Below are 14,395 nucleotides of genomic sequence, written 5' to 3'. Positions count from 1 at the left end.
AGAATTTGCATTTTAATAAGATACTCTAGGGGAGAATTCCATGGACTGTACAGTCCATGGGGTCACAAAGACTGAGTGACTCAGGTGATTCATATACACACTTAAGTTTCAAAAACACTGTTCTACACACATATTTATTGAAAACTTCTTTTTGATAAATAAATAAAAGAACTCTTATTGTTTTAGGTTTTAAAGAAGCTAACAAACTTTCTGTATTCATGGGAGGGAATTTATAAGAATCAAGTAAAAAAAAAAATAACTTCAGTTCTTAAAAAGTTTTAGTAAGAAAATAAGACAAGAGTAGCTGAGGCTCCTGTGAAATTTTATTTAGCATGACTGGGAAGGGCTACTCCAAAGATATGAGACCCAAATGAATGGAAGAAGTAGATGTGTAAAGATAAGGGGGAAGAATACTAAGGCAGAAGATAAAAGCAAGTGCAAAAGCCAGGAGGGAAGAATGAGACTAGAGTGTCTTGAAAACTGAAGGAAAGTCAGAGTACTGTGTGACCACAAAAGCAATAGGAGATGAGGTCACCTACTCACAAACAGTCACTGAACAAACAGGCAGTGGTAGGAACTGTCCGAGGTGCTGGAGATGGGGCTGTCCACAAAACAAAGGCCCCATTCTAAAATGAAGCTCATATTCTAGAGACTGAGCCAGACAAGTAACAAACAAATGTGAAAATACATGACAAAAACCAAAGAAGGGTATGGGGATAGGGAGTTAAAGAAGGAGTCTTATTTTAGAGAAGGGGTTGACAAATTATATAACGTGGGCCAAATCCAGATGTCTACCTGTAATTATAAATAAAATATTTTGGAACACAACCATATTCATCATTTTATACATTCTATGCATGCTCTTATGCAACAATGAAAGAGTTGCATAGTTGTCACAGAGATGATATGGTCCCCAAAGTGTAATATATTTACTGTCCAGCCCTTCACAGAAAAAAAGTCTATCTGAAATGACAGAGTGTCTGGGTGGTGGGGTGAGGAGATGGCTCTCTGAGAAAATGAAAGTTGAGTAAAGAGATAGTCAGGACCCAGGTGACATAGGGCCTTTAAGACCACTGCAAAGAGTTTAGGTTTCAAGTATTACAGAACGTCATCAGGCAGTTTTAATTGGGGGGGGTGAAGTAAATAATCTAATTTATCTTTTACAAAGCTCACTAGAAGTCCACAGGTTCAAAGCTATAGCTGGAATTCTGCCAAGTTTTATTCAACAAAGTCACCTGGAGATGAGAGCCAAGGTGTTTTCCCTTTGATCTTGGCTCTGTCTAGATGATGTGGATTTTTTTACCAGAATAAGAATCAAAAGATGTTTAATGCAGAGATGTCCCATATCCCACCCTTGTGTTTTGTGACAGCATTATGATTAATAGGGCTTTGTACAGTTCCTCATGAATGACTGATTTGGAACAATTCTATGAAAGGGATGTGGTAATTTAGCACCATTGCATGTCTACAGAGGAACAAAGCTGCCCTTATTTTTAGCTTAATGCCACAATTATTTTGAATGTCTTGGCTGCCTTTATTCATTCATCTATTCAACAAATATTTATCGAGTGCCTATTATGGACAAGGCCCTGCATTTGGCAGGGTAGATGAAAGGCCTACCTTTGAAAGGTCTTATTTAGTGTTTCCAGAAAGACAGACGAGGCAGCCACAGGAAAAACTGTCAAGCGACTATTCCATTCAAAGGAATGAAAGAAATGTGGACTCTCTAAAAGGATTAGGGCTTTTCTATTAAAAAGAAAAGGTTGAAAGGGGATATAATTGAAACCACTCCAATCCTGAAGGGCATGGACTTTGGAAAATCCAGAGATGTTAAAATGATGGTCACACAACAGGATAAGATGCTAAGAGTTCATATATCTGACATTTAGATAGCACTTAGCGCTTTTCCGGAGAAGGTGATGGCACCCCACTCCAGTACTCTTGCCTGGAAAATCCCATGGACGGAGGAGCCTGGTGGGCTGCAGTCCATGGGGTCACGAAGAGTCGGACACGACGAAGCGGCTTCACTTTCACTTTTCACATTCACACATTGGAGAAGGAAATGGCAACCCACTCCAGTGTTCTTGCCTGGAGAATCCCAGGGATGGCGGAGCCTGGTGGGCTGCCGTCTATGGGGTCACACAGAGTTGGACATGACTGAAGCAACTTAGCAGCAGCAGCAGTAGTGCTTTTCAGGTACTGGAAAATGCACTCACTGATTTAAATCTCACAATAATTATTAGTAAGTATGATGCAACAAAGAAACAGAACATAAGTAATTTACTCAAGATCAAATGATCTTAGAAGCTCACTAGAAGTCCACAGGTTCAAAACTATGGCTGGGATTCTGCCAAGTTTTACTCAACCAAGCCACCTGGCGATGAGAGCCAAGGTGTTTTCCCTTTGATCTTGGCTCTGTCTGTGGTGAAGGGAGGTGGTGGTGAAGCTTATAGTGGTGAAGTGAGGACTAGAAACCAGGGATGTTTGACACCCAAGCTGATATGGAATGTTCTTCATTCAGTTGTTCATATTGTAGGGAATACTGCTAGATTCAAGAAGTTTGGAGGATAAGGAGAGGGGAACTGGAAGTATTCTATCTCTACTTTTTAAAGCTGATTTTCAGGAAGATAGCTATCTCTTCTACAGCTTTCTTCTTGATACCTTTAACAGGGAATGAATGTTGACCCCATGTGGGAATCTTTATCCTGAGTAGCAAAGAGAATTTATCTGCATACAAACCACTCCATTCTCTGGCTCAGAATTGAAAATCCTGAAATTCCTCCTACAGATCCAGTCTAAAGATAATTAAAAGGTACATGTTGATTCTAAGCTTGATGAAGAAAGTTTGAGAAGATGATGAATAATAATGCTAGCTAAAATGTGTTGAATGTTAAAATGAGGTCAGTTTTGTGCTCAACTTCACATTATGTACATTATGCGCAACAATCCTATGAGTTAATTATTACAGTTATGCCTATTTTATAAGCAAAAGAATCAAGGATTAGAGGTGTTGACTGTGTAACTCTTAGGTGACAGAATCAGGACTATGTACTTCTGTCTGGATATAAACAAAGTGCACTGAAGCACTCTCTATTGGACTAATGTAATTTTCTCTGTTACTGACTGCATACATCATCCACAGACACATGTCAATGTGAGTTTTTAACCTTTAATTCAACTGACCTGCTGGTTCTCGGCAAGACAGCCAAGAAAGAACACAAATGAGAGCTGGTAATCTCTCCGATGTGCAACTCCTGATCAACAGCTCCTGATATGCCTTCTGCTCTGAACTGGAGCCATGCTTACCTTTCCATCAGTGACTTGGGAAATGAGTTAACCTGAATTATACTCCAGAGGAGGCAATGCCCATTGCAACTCCAGATAAAGAAAGACATAAATAGGTGAAATAAATTCCAGTCCTACTATTTTTGTTAGTGTTGAGTCACACAGGGAGAGAAAGGGCAGAGCCTTTCATGGCTTTGCTGTAAGAAACCACTGTAAAAGTTATCTCTGTACACTTCTTTTTATCAGGATTTTATGCTATTGATGTAGTGATGGATTTGTCCTGATTGGCTGATTGACCCACTCATTCATTTATCTATCCAACTATTTTTTAAGCCTAACTGTATTCTAACTTAATGTTCCATTTATCAGGTCAGTGACTCTAAAAATGTGGTCCCCAGATCAGTAGCCTCAGCATCACCTGGAAACTTGTTGAAAATGCAGAATCTTCAGGCCTACCCTGGACTATCAGAAGGTGAGGGTAGGGTCCAGCAATTGTTTTAGCAACCCTGCAGTTGATCATGATGGATGCCATTCATCCCTACTGCGGACAGAGCAATTTGGGATGTACTTTATCTAAAGCAAGAGAAAATCTTAGAGAATAAAAACTCCCAACAATGAAAAAAGTAGCATCCATTCTTCACAAGGCTCACCTTTATTCATTTGTTCAATCATTTACTCAACAATATTTACTGAGCATTTACGATGAGACAAGCGTTGTACAAGGTGCTGGAGATATATCAGTGAATGAGACAAACAATCAGAAAAATAGATTAGTTGCAATTGAACTAAGTGCTGTGAAGGAAAATTATATAGATTTTGTGAAAGTTTTTAATCTGGGGATCTAAACTGTTCCAGAAGGTTCAGGAGGGCTGCCCTAGAAAGTAACATACAGTCTGGGATCTGGAGGGTGAACAAGAATCAGTGAAATAATGAGCATTCCCATCTGGAAAACATTTTAAGTGTTCTTGTCAGGATGCTCTATCTAGATTATAAAGGAGGCATAGACAGAAAGGGATTTGTGCCCAAAGCTGAAGCCATCGGTAACTTCTCAGAGCCTTTTGCCACGTAAGTATTTAGATTCTGGTTACATCCATCAGAGGGAGTACGAGCTCAAGGCAGGATTCAGGCCAAGGTTAGATCATCTTTTGTTTGTTTCTAAAGGTAAACCTTGGAATAATGACCATGGTCAAGTAATCAATAGCTAGGTTCTTAAAAGACAGAGTGTGCTGTGAAGATAAAGATGATTTGCTTTGACTTTCTGTGTCATCTGGTGCCTTGGTTATTGGAAGTGCCTGAGGACAAAGATAGGAGCTTGGAGATGTGATCTGGAAACACAAAGTCTAAATTGTGCAGAGATATCATTTGCTTTATTTATTTCAGAGCAAGAGTGTTGAGAGAGGAAGAAGAAAAATAAATGGAAGAAACCCTAACTTTTATATACTGCTTGCAAAAGAGAGACCTAGAGAATGAGGATTATCATAACTTGTGTTCAGGAAAATATGTGGTATTGACTGGGAATAGAATTGTCCCACTGGAAGTAGAATGATCCTTATGTCAGATACAATTGAAACATCAAGGCATTCTAAATCTTTGCGCAACTTAGCCCACTATTCTGCTAATTCTGTTACACCTGGGGTCAAATGATTCCCAGTGCAATCCTAGGTGATTAACATGTGTTGCAATTGAGCCTGCCAGTGTGGTCATAACTAGCACTGTAATTATTCAGGATGGTCATGGGGCTTTTTCTTGCAGCTGGAATCATACTAACTTCACCTTAGTACCTTCACTACTAACAACTGTAGTGTAGACAGGTGAATCTTACTGTCAAGTGGCAGGCTGAAGTCACATACAACATTTAGTTTCTTAAAGGCAAGTAAAATGGGGTCTTTCTCTCTGTATCTTTTGTACCTAGAACAGTGCTTGACACTTTGCAGCCAGAGAAATTAGGGAGAGGATGCCTTGTGGGGATGAATCTGGGGAGAGAAGGAATTAAGGGATGGAAGAAACCTGATCTGAGCTCTAGATAGATGGATTTTCAACTGGCTATTTATTAGACTCAACAGGAGTGTTTTTGGCATTTTAATTTTTTGCTGAATAAAACTAGCATAAAGAGAACTGTCCACATCCTTAGCGTACACACGTTAAGAGACAGAACATCATCAGTATCTCAGAAGCTCCTCCTATGCCCCTATTCAGTAATTACCAATCACAAAGGGAAACCATTCTCTGGACTTTCAAATGAGTTTTGGCTGTTTTGGAAATTTACATATTGGCATTTTCAGAATATACTCTGCTGTGATTTCTTTCACTCAACATTAGGTTTGAGATACTGGTTGGTATGTTCATATGTTCATACTCATTGTTTATTATTTTCCTTTGTATGACTGCAAAATTTATCTAATCTTACTGGGCAACTGGTTTCTCTTTTGTATTTGGCTATTTTGAATAGTACTGTTGTGAAAATTTTTGAGGATATATTTTGGTGTACACAGGGATATTTCCATTGAGATATATTTCTTTTAGGAGTGAAATTTCTAGGTCACATGGCATGTGTAGTTCACCTTAGTAGCTATTGCCAAGCAGCTTTCCAAAGGAAGTGTATCACTGTTGTCCATATTTACCTGCAGTGTAGAAGAGTCTGTTTATTCCACATCCTTGTCTACACTTAGTTTTGAGCATCTCTGTCATTTTCACCTTTTTGGTGAGTATGTAGTCATATTGCTTTGTAGTTTTAAGGTGCATTTCCCTGATGAATAACGAAGTAGAGTCCTTTTTCCTGTGTTTACTGATCCTTTATAAAACCACTGTTTCAAATTTACTGCTCTAGTCCTTTGCCTAATTTTCTATTGGGTTTTCTGTCTTTCTCTTTCTGATTTGTGGGAGTTCTTAATACATTCTGGGTATGAGTCACTGATAGATTCATGTATTGTAAATATGTTCTTCCACTCTAGGGCTTACTTTTAAACTTTCTTATTGCTCTGTTTTGATGAACAGAGTTCTTAATTTTAATAGTCTAATTTATTATATTTTTCTTTATGATTACTGCCATTTTATAGTGTCAATTTACAAATTTTTATCTACTTTATGGTTATAAATACTTGTTTCACTTTTTCTTCTAAAACTTTTATTACTGTACTTTCTTCATTTAGTCATGAAATCCATTTGGAATCAGCATTTGTATATAGAGTGAAGTATGGGGCCAAGATATATGGTTTTTTTTTTTCCCATTAGGATATGCAGTTGATCCGGTTTCCTTTACTTTTCCCAGTTCACTAGTCTTCCTTTGTTATAAATCAAATGACCATACATGTGTTAGTCGCTCAGTGGTGTTCAACTTTTTGCAACCCCATGGACTGTAGCCCACCAGGCTCTCTGTCCATGGAATTCTCCAGACAAGAACACCAGAGTGGGTAGCCATTCCCTTCTCCAGGGGATCTTTTCAACCCAGGGATTGAACCCATGTTTCCTGCATTGCAGACAGATTTTTCACCATCTGAGCCACAAGGCTTCCCAGATGGTACTAACAGCAAAAAAAAAAACAAAAAAAAAAACCACCTGTTTGCCAATGCTGGAGACATAAGAGACCCTGGGTTTGATCTCTGGGCTGGGAAGATACCCTGGAGGAGGGCATGGCAACCCACTCCAGTACTCTTGCCTGGAAATTCCCACCAGCAGAGGATCCTGGCAGGCGACAGTCTATAGAGGGTTGCAAAGAGTCTAGCACGACTGAAGCAACTTAGCACGTACTCAGCACATATACATGTGTATGTCTCTTTCTGGACTCTATTCTGTTCTTTCTATTTGTCTGTCCATGCGCCAATACCACACTAGCTTAATTTTGATAGAAAACAAGATTTATTATGAGCCTGAGCGTAAGTCCTACATATTTGTTTTTCTTCAAGATAGTCTTAGTTACACTTGGCTCTTTGCATTTCATTATAATTTTAGCATCAACTTTCCTATTTCTACACACACACACACAACCTGTTGCAATTCAGATTGGGACTGCATTAAAATGTTGATCATTTTGGGGAAATTGACAACTTTAGAATGTTTTCTTTTTTTCTACTCATGTACAATGTATATTTACTTCAGTTTTCTTGTATAGTATTTAATAGTTTCTTAATAGTTTTCAGTAGTAAATAGTCTTGCAATCTTTTGTTAGATTTATTCTTTGGTATTTGTTACATTTTGATGCTATTGAACATGGAACCTGGGCTGTTTTTAAGCAATGCTGAGGGTAGGCCTCAATGTCTAGAGATGCTGATATAAAAAATCTGAGATGAGATCCCATCCTCGGTGTTTTAATATACAGCCAAGTTTGAACACCTATGCTCTAGATCCAGCCCTCTGCCTGCTCTCAGCAAATTGGTTAACTTTTGAGTCATTATTTCATTACTTGAAAACATGGAATAAGAATATCTGCCTCACCAAATCAAGTGTGTTCTGTATTTATAATTTAGTGCTCCACTTAAAACTCAGAAGCATAATAATTTGACCTAGATATTTTTAAAGGATGAATGACAAGATAAATTTTATTTACAAAATACAGTAAAAGCAAACTAATCTGAGGTTGATTTGATTTGATCACATTCTCCTGGGACTGACAAAGGCTCAAGAATGAAAATATTCATCATTAAGGCAAGATAATTCCTTCCTTACTCATAGGAGAGCCCTTCACTATTTCATTTAGAACCTGTTCACTATTATGTTCAGAACATTTCTAACACACCAAGTGATCTGGATTCCCAGACTTCAATAGATGAGCAGAGAGAGGCAAGAAGAATAGACCAAAGGGCAAGACCACCAGAAATAAACCCACAGGCATCAAGGGAAGTGACATAAACAGCAAAGAAAGGTGAGCTCAAAGGACAGCAGGCTGAAGCCACTTAGTATAAGTTTAAGGGAAGCACGAGTCAGGAATACTGGTGAGTATTATTTTGTTATGCACAGCCCTATAACAAATTATCATTATTTAAGCTCCAAATCAGCACAAAAATGATGTGGGCTTTTTTTTTTTTTTAGGATGGTAGGAAAATGGGTAAAGCATTTTAGAGGTTTTGAAAAAGAATACTAAAAGTGAAATTTTGGCACTTCTGCTATCTGAAAATACACTTAAATGTATTTTAAATGTTAAATATTTACCTAATATTTCATCTCTTTGAAATATTAGATAAATGGTATTTTCATTGACTACCACTCTATGGGCTTCCCTGGTAGCTCAGCTGGTAAAGAATCAGCCTGCAATGCAGGAGACCTGGGTTCAATCCCTGGGTTGGGAAGATCCCTGGAGAAGAAAACAGCTACCCACTCCAGTATTCTGGCCTGGAGAATACCATGGACTGTATAGCCCATGGGGTTGCAAAGAGTTGAACATGACTGTCCCTTTGGGGAAGTGCAAATTTAGCTATTCTATTCAGCTATGGGTAAAGGTAAGCACTTTTCAACCCTTTTCATTTTATTCCATGGTATGGGGAAATTATATTAATCATCATCTGCACAGCTCTGTCATGGAGGAAGGGAGGGGAGGGCAGGGGTATCTCTGAAGTCGCTCCTTGATGAGTAAGCTTCCCAGATTTAACCTTTTGCTTTACAACCTTGTTTGCCATTTAGTCAGTTTAAAGCTCATGGTTACAACCCTGCCTGACCCACACATTTGATTTCCCTACATTGTCTTCAGAGCAAATTTAGAAGCAAAATACTTCCATGGGGATTTGAATTATTCCTCTCTGTAGTTACATTGTACCAATTTCTGCTCCAAAACCTCTGTGCCCAACCCTAAAATAGAATGATCAATACTGCTTTTTATCTGTGAAAATAGATCATATAAGACCATTATTCAGCACAAAAGAATTCAGAGCACATGTTACTCACTGAGACAAACCAGCCACAGACAAGTGTCCTCCAAACATTTGGGGAAAGCCCAGGGATCCAGGTGGCAGATGTTGCTTTCTGCCCACAAGCAAGTGAAAATATCTGTGAGAAGCCAGATCTTTGAGCATTTTTCAACTTGAGTTCAGCAAACATTTATTCTGTCAACAAACATTTATTCAGGCACTTGCTCTGTGTCTGCTGCTGCAGATAGCTGGTCAACGGAATGGCTCTGAGCTGCAGGCTTGTTATGCTGGGAATCTGATAACTTGTATTATTACACTTTCCTAATATTAACATTATAGGGAAGTTTAGTCAACATTGAAGTTGCTCTATTTTCTGACAGAAAGATGCTTACTGTATTAGGGGAACTGAGATGTGGTTCCTCAAAAGATTTACCTAGCTGTAATTCGAGATGGCCAGTGGTGTATAACTAAGGCCACCTGGGTTTTTGATGATGAGCCTAGACCTTGGGGCTTGACTTCTGAGTTTAGGGAAAAAAGTGTTGACTTTTCAGATACTGGGGGTTCCAGTTTGGGATAATACTCTTACCTATCCAGACTGAAGTTACCCCATCTTTAAAATAAAGGTACTAGGTCAGATGCTTCTTCTATTTCCTGGCTCACATTCCCAGGTATTAAACTCCCTGTATTAATTCATTGGTACTTTAAATGATTTATCACTTTCATCTATAGTGGCCCTGGATAAATTTCTTCCCCTTTTTGTGACTTCACTTTTTCATCTATAAACCAGACAGAAATACTGGTGTTGCTAAGAGTGTATGACTTGGAAAGACAGAATTCTGACCAAGAAAGTTCAAGGAAGGTAAGCCTTCTTGCTCTGTGGCTTGCATCCTGTCCTGACTGAGTCATGGAGCCTGTGGCCTGGTGCATTTATCTCTGCCTGCATTGACTGGGTTTGGGCACCATTACAGCTAGAGCTGTGCTACCCAGGAAGCTCAAAGGTGATTAAGGGGGTAAAAAAAACAAAAACAAAACACAAATCTCTTCTGTGGGCTGTCTGGCTAGACCTAGCCTGTTTTTGACCAACAGAGGGCTGAGCAATACCTAAAACTCTGGATAAGCACTCCTAAAGGGAGCTGAGAAGGGAACTTTCGGCAAAGACGCCACGCTTCCCTCTCTAAAAGGCTGAGATGTTTTTCTAAACAGCCTGGTTAAGGTTTCTTCTTTCTGTCTCCTGCCCGCTGTTCTTTCCCAGGTTGTACTTGGAGCAAAAAAAAAAAAAAAATGGTACTGAGGCAATTCAAAATCTAAGGGATGAAAGAAAGCCATTTCTCTGTAGAATTTTTTAAAAAGACTAGAGAAGACGCTTGAGAGTCCCTTGGAGTGCAAGGAGAACAAACCGGTCAATCCTCAAGGAAATCAACCTTGAAAAGGACTGATGCTGAAGCTGAAGCTCCAATATTTTGACTACCTGATGCGAAGAGCCCACTCATTAGAAAAGACCTGGATGCTAGAAAATACTGAAGGCAGGAGGAGAAGGGGATGACAGAGGGTAAGATGGTTGGGTGGCATCACCGACTCAGTGGACATGAGTTTGAGCAAGCTATGGGAGATGGTGAAGGACAGGGAAGCCCGGCATGCTGCAGTCCATGGGGTTGCAAAGAGTAGGACACGACTGAGCGAGTGAACAACAGCAACAAGAGAAGAAAAAAACAAACCAAAACACCCCACAAAATGGAGGAACAGAAGGCCTTTTGAGATTCTTCATTCATTGAGGTCACAAAGTCCACGGTGTCGCAAAGAGTCAGATACTACTGAGCAACTGAGCAGACACAAAGAAATTAATAAACAGAAAATTCAATTAAAACAGAGTCAAAAAGACAGAAGGGGAAGCTCTCATGCACCACAGGAAGAAGGAAGACTTCCTCTTCTTGCCTGGCAAGAGCTTACCCAATGACAGACTGCCACAACTTAGCCACTGAAACGCCATTCTACTTCAAACTCTTCATTCCTCCAATGAACACTTTGCTTTCTGTTGCCCTCCCAACTTCCTTTCCCATTTTTAAAAAAGAGTTCTCTCTTGGGTGGGTTTGGAAGAGGTGGGGGTGGACTTCCATATGGCTCATGATTACAGACCTCAGATTGCAATTTTTTGTTTATCTCAAATAAAGACATTTTTGCTGGTGAAATAATGGGCAGTCTATTTGTTCTAGAAATATTGAAATGACATTCTTGAAATGACAAAATTATAGAGATGGAGAACATACTAGTGATCGCCAGGGATTAGGAAGAGGAGAAGGGAAGGAGGTGGTTATGGTTATAAAAACAGCATGAGGGAACTTTATGATGGCACAGTTCTGTATCTTGACTGTGGTACTAATCTTATGAATCTACACTTATGAAAGGATTGTATAAAAGTAACTATACACACACCCAAATTTGTTGTTTAGTCACTAATTCACGTCTGACTCTTTTGTGACCCCCATGGACTGCAGCCTGCCAGGTTCTTCTGTTCACAGGACTTCCCAGGCATGAATACTGGACTAGGTTGCCATTTCCTTCTCCAGGGGATCTTTTCGACCCAGGGATCGAACCAGAATCTCCTGCTTGGTAGGTGGATTCTTTACCACTGTGCCACCTGGGAAGCCCCCCATACACTCAAATAAGTATATGTAAAACTGGTGAATCAAACCTATAGATTGTACTAATATCAATTTCATGGTTGTGGTACTCTACATAAGATGTTACTATTGGGGGAAACTTGGGGAAAGACTATACAGGATCTCTGTATTATTTTATACAACAATATGAATTATCTCAAAATTATCTCAAAATTAAAGGTTTTTCAAAGTATATTTATACTTTGTGGATGTATTTCTCTCCCTCTTTCTCTCTCTCCATATATATGTATACACACAAAAAAAACCCTTCTATTTACACATCTACCTTAAGAAAGCAGGACATTATCATTCCTTTGATGGCCCTGCAGCTCTCTTTCTAATGCCAGTTTCCCTTTCTCACTTCCAAGAAGAAACACTGTACTTATTTATTTTTTTTTTTTTATCATTTTCTTGCTTTCCTTTATAATTTTAACCCATGGGTATATACAATACAGACTATACCAGTATGGGTTATAATAACCAAAAACTGGATATCAACCCAAATATTCATCAAAAAGAAAATAATAAGTTTCAGTCAATTCATATAAATGGAAAATAAACACGACTGAAATAAATTAGTCACATGAATCAGCAAGATGATTCTCAAAAACATAATTTTGACAAAAAAAAAACAACAACAATGAGCAGAAATACATTTAGTATGAAGCTATATTTATATAAAGTATAAGACCTATTTGAAGCCAAACTATAATGTTTATGATAAACTAAATTACTATTTTACTTTGTAAACTGAACTATCAAAAAATCCTAAAGCTTTGGGGGAATACAGGAGAATTTGATCAATTGTCTCTAGGATCATCACAGCAGTGCCATGTCAATGGCCTTTAGAATTTCTTTTGGTGACCCTAGTTCCCTTTTAGAATCTGCTTCCATTACCTGGTGAATGATCTGAAGTGAAAATAGTGTCATCTCCCCATTTCTGAGACATCATTTGAAAGATGGTGTTGGCTGCCATTCTGGAATAATAAAAGATCACCTGAAGTTCATCTCATGAAGATCTTAAGAGAATCACCTTATTTTGTAGAGTTGCTGAGAACCTATGTAACCCATCATGTGGTTTATGTAAATAATCACAGTTGTTATTAAGTGGTCAAGGGCTAGGGAGTGCCCATGCTGATGCATGCAGATTGGTGCCATTTTAAAATAATTAGTTGATTGATTTTTCCTTTCCTCTGAGAATATGCATCTATGCAGCCACAATTCCCCCGATGACTGATGATCTAACAGGGATACTAACAGAACGCTCATTCCTTTCCAGGTACTTTTCTAAGACTTCAGATATGTTGAGTTGCTTAATTCTCACAACGACCCTGTGAGGGAAACTGAGGCATGAGGGGCTAGAGAATCTACTCACGATCACAGGACTGGCTTGGGACAGAATTAGGATTCCATCCCACGCAGTCCACATTCACAAGAATCATAGGCAACTATTGCTACAAAGCTGAAGATGTACATATTTGCGTTTTTCATGTGTAGACATATTTCAGAATAGAAAATGGAAAAAGTCAACTTAAAAGGTGAAAAATCTGAAATACATTTAAGGAGCATGGCTTTATAATTCTTTAGCTCAATAAACTCATTCTTTAAGTAGTATTTATACTTACAGAGATAAAATAGGAAGAATTGCTAACTAGGGCTATTTTCTTATGGGTTCAGTTCAGTTCGGTTCAGTTGTGTCCAACTCTTTGCAACCCCATGAACCGCAGCACGCTAGGCCTCTCTGTCCAACACCAACTCCTGGAGCCCACCCAAACTCATGTCCATTGAGTCTGTGATGCCATCCAACCATCTCATCCTCTGTCGTCCCCTTCTCCTGCCCTCAATCTTACCCAGCATCAGGGTCTTTTCAAATGAATCAGCTCTTCGCATCAGGTGGCCAAAGTATTAGAGTTTCAGCTTCAACATCAGACCTTCCAATGAACACCCAGGACTGATCTCCTTTAGGATGGACTGGTTGGATCTCCTTGCAGTGCAAGGGACTCTCAAGAGTCTTCTCCAACACCACAGTTCAAAAGCATCTTATGGGTTAGACTCTGGCTATATGTTAGGCTTTAGATTTCACCAGGGAGCAAAGAACCACACACACAAACACAAAATTGATCCTTAATAAGCTCAGGGAAAATAGCTTTCAGTGAATGTGTATGAGCAGAAGCAATAGTGGCCAGTGTCCCTATTTTTAATATCCCCCCTCCCCTTTACCTCCTCCTTTCTTTTCATCCCCCTCCCTTCTTTTCACCCCTACACCCTCCCCACTTCTGCCCCCTCTTCTCCCAGTTAATGCTTAAGTTCAGCCAGAGTTAAGAGCTCTGCACCATCAGTTAACTGTGCTTCCCAAAGAAGAGATCCCTGCGTTACCAGAATCAGAGTCATCTAAGATATTTGTTAAAAAATACAGTCACAGGCTTCCTGGGTCAGAATCTCTTACATTTGAGCATCTTTATTTCAAAATAAGCACTATCTTCAAGTGAGAAATAGTCCCCAGCTATAGGCAGGCTATATAGTAATATAATAAAAATATTTCCTTAATTCTAGCTAAGGTTGATTATCTTTTCCTATGTTTATGGCCTTATGAATTTCTTTACCTGAAATGACTGA

The 14,395-nt window shown here is 39.0% G+C and overlaps 1 protein-coding gene across 1 annotated transcript in view; it reads right to left on the bottom strand.

Moving 5' to 3' along the window:
* The window catches only part of CADPS (calcium dependent secretion activator), an 807,294-nt gene that overhangs the window by 640,622 nt on the left and 152,277 nt on the right, over nucleotides 1-14,395 (bottom strand). The window lies entirely within an intron of this gene.

This window comes from Giraffa tippelskirchi, chromosome 9 (genome assembly GCF_054371585.1).
Source record: "Giraffa tippelskirchi isolate mGirTip1 chromosome 9, T2T-mGirTip1v1.2.pri, whole genome shotgun sequence".
In the NCBI taxonomy this organism is placed as follows: Eukaryota; Metazoa; Chordata; class Mammalia; order Artiodactyla; family Giraffidae; genus Giraffa; species Giraffa tippelskirchi.
This window is presented reverse-complemented; position numbering and strand designations above follow the sequence as displayed.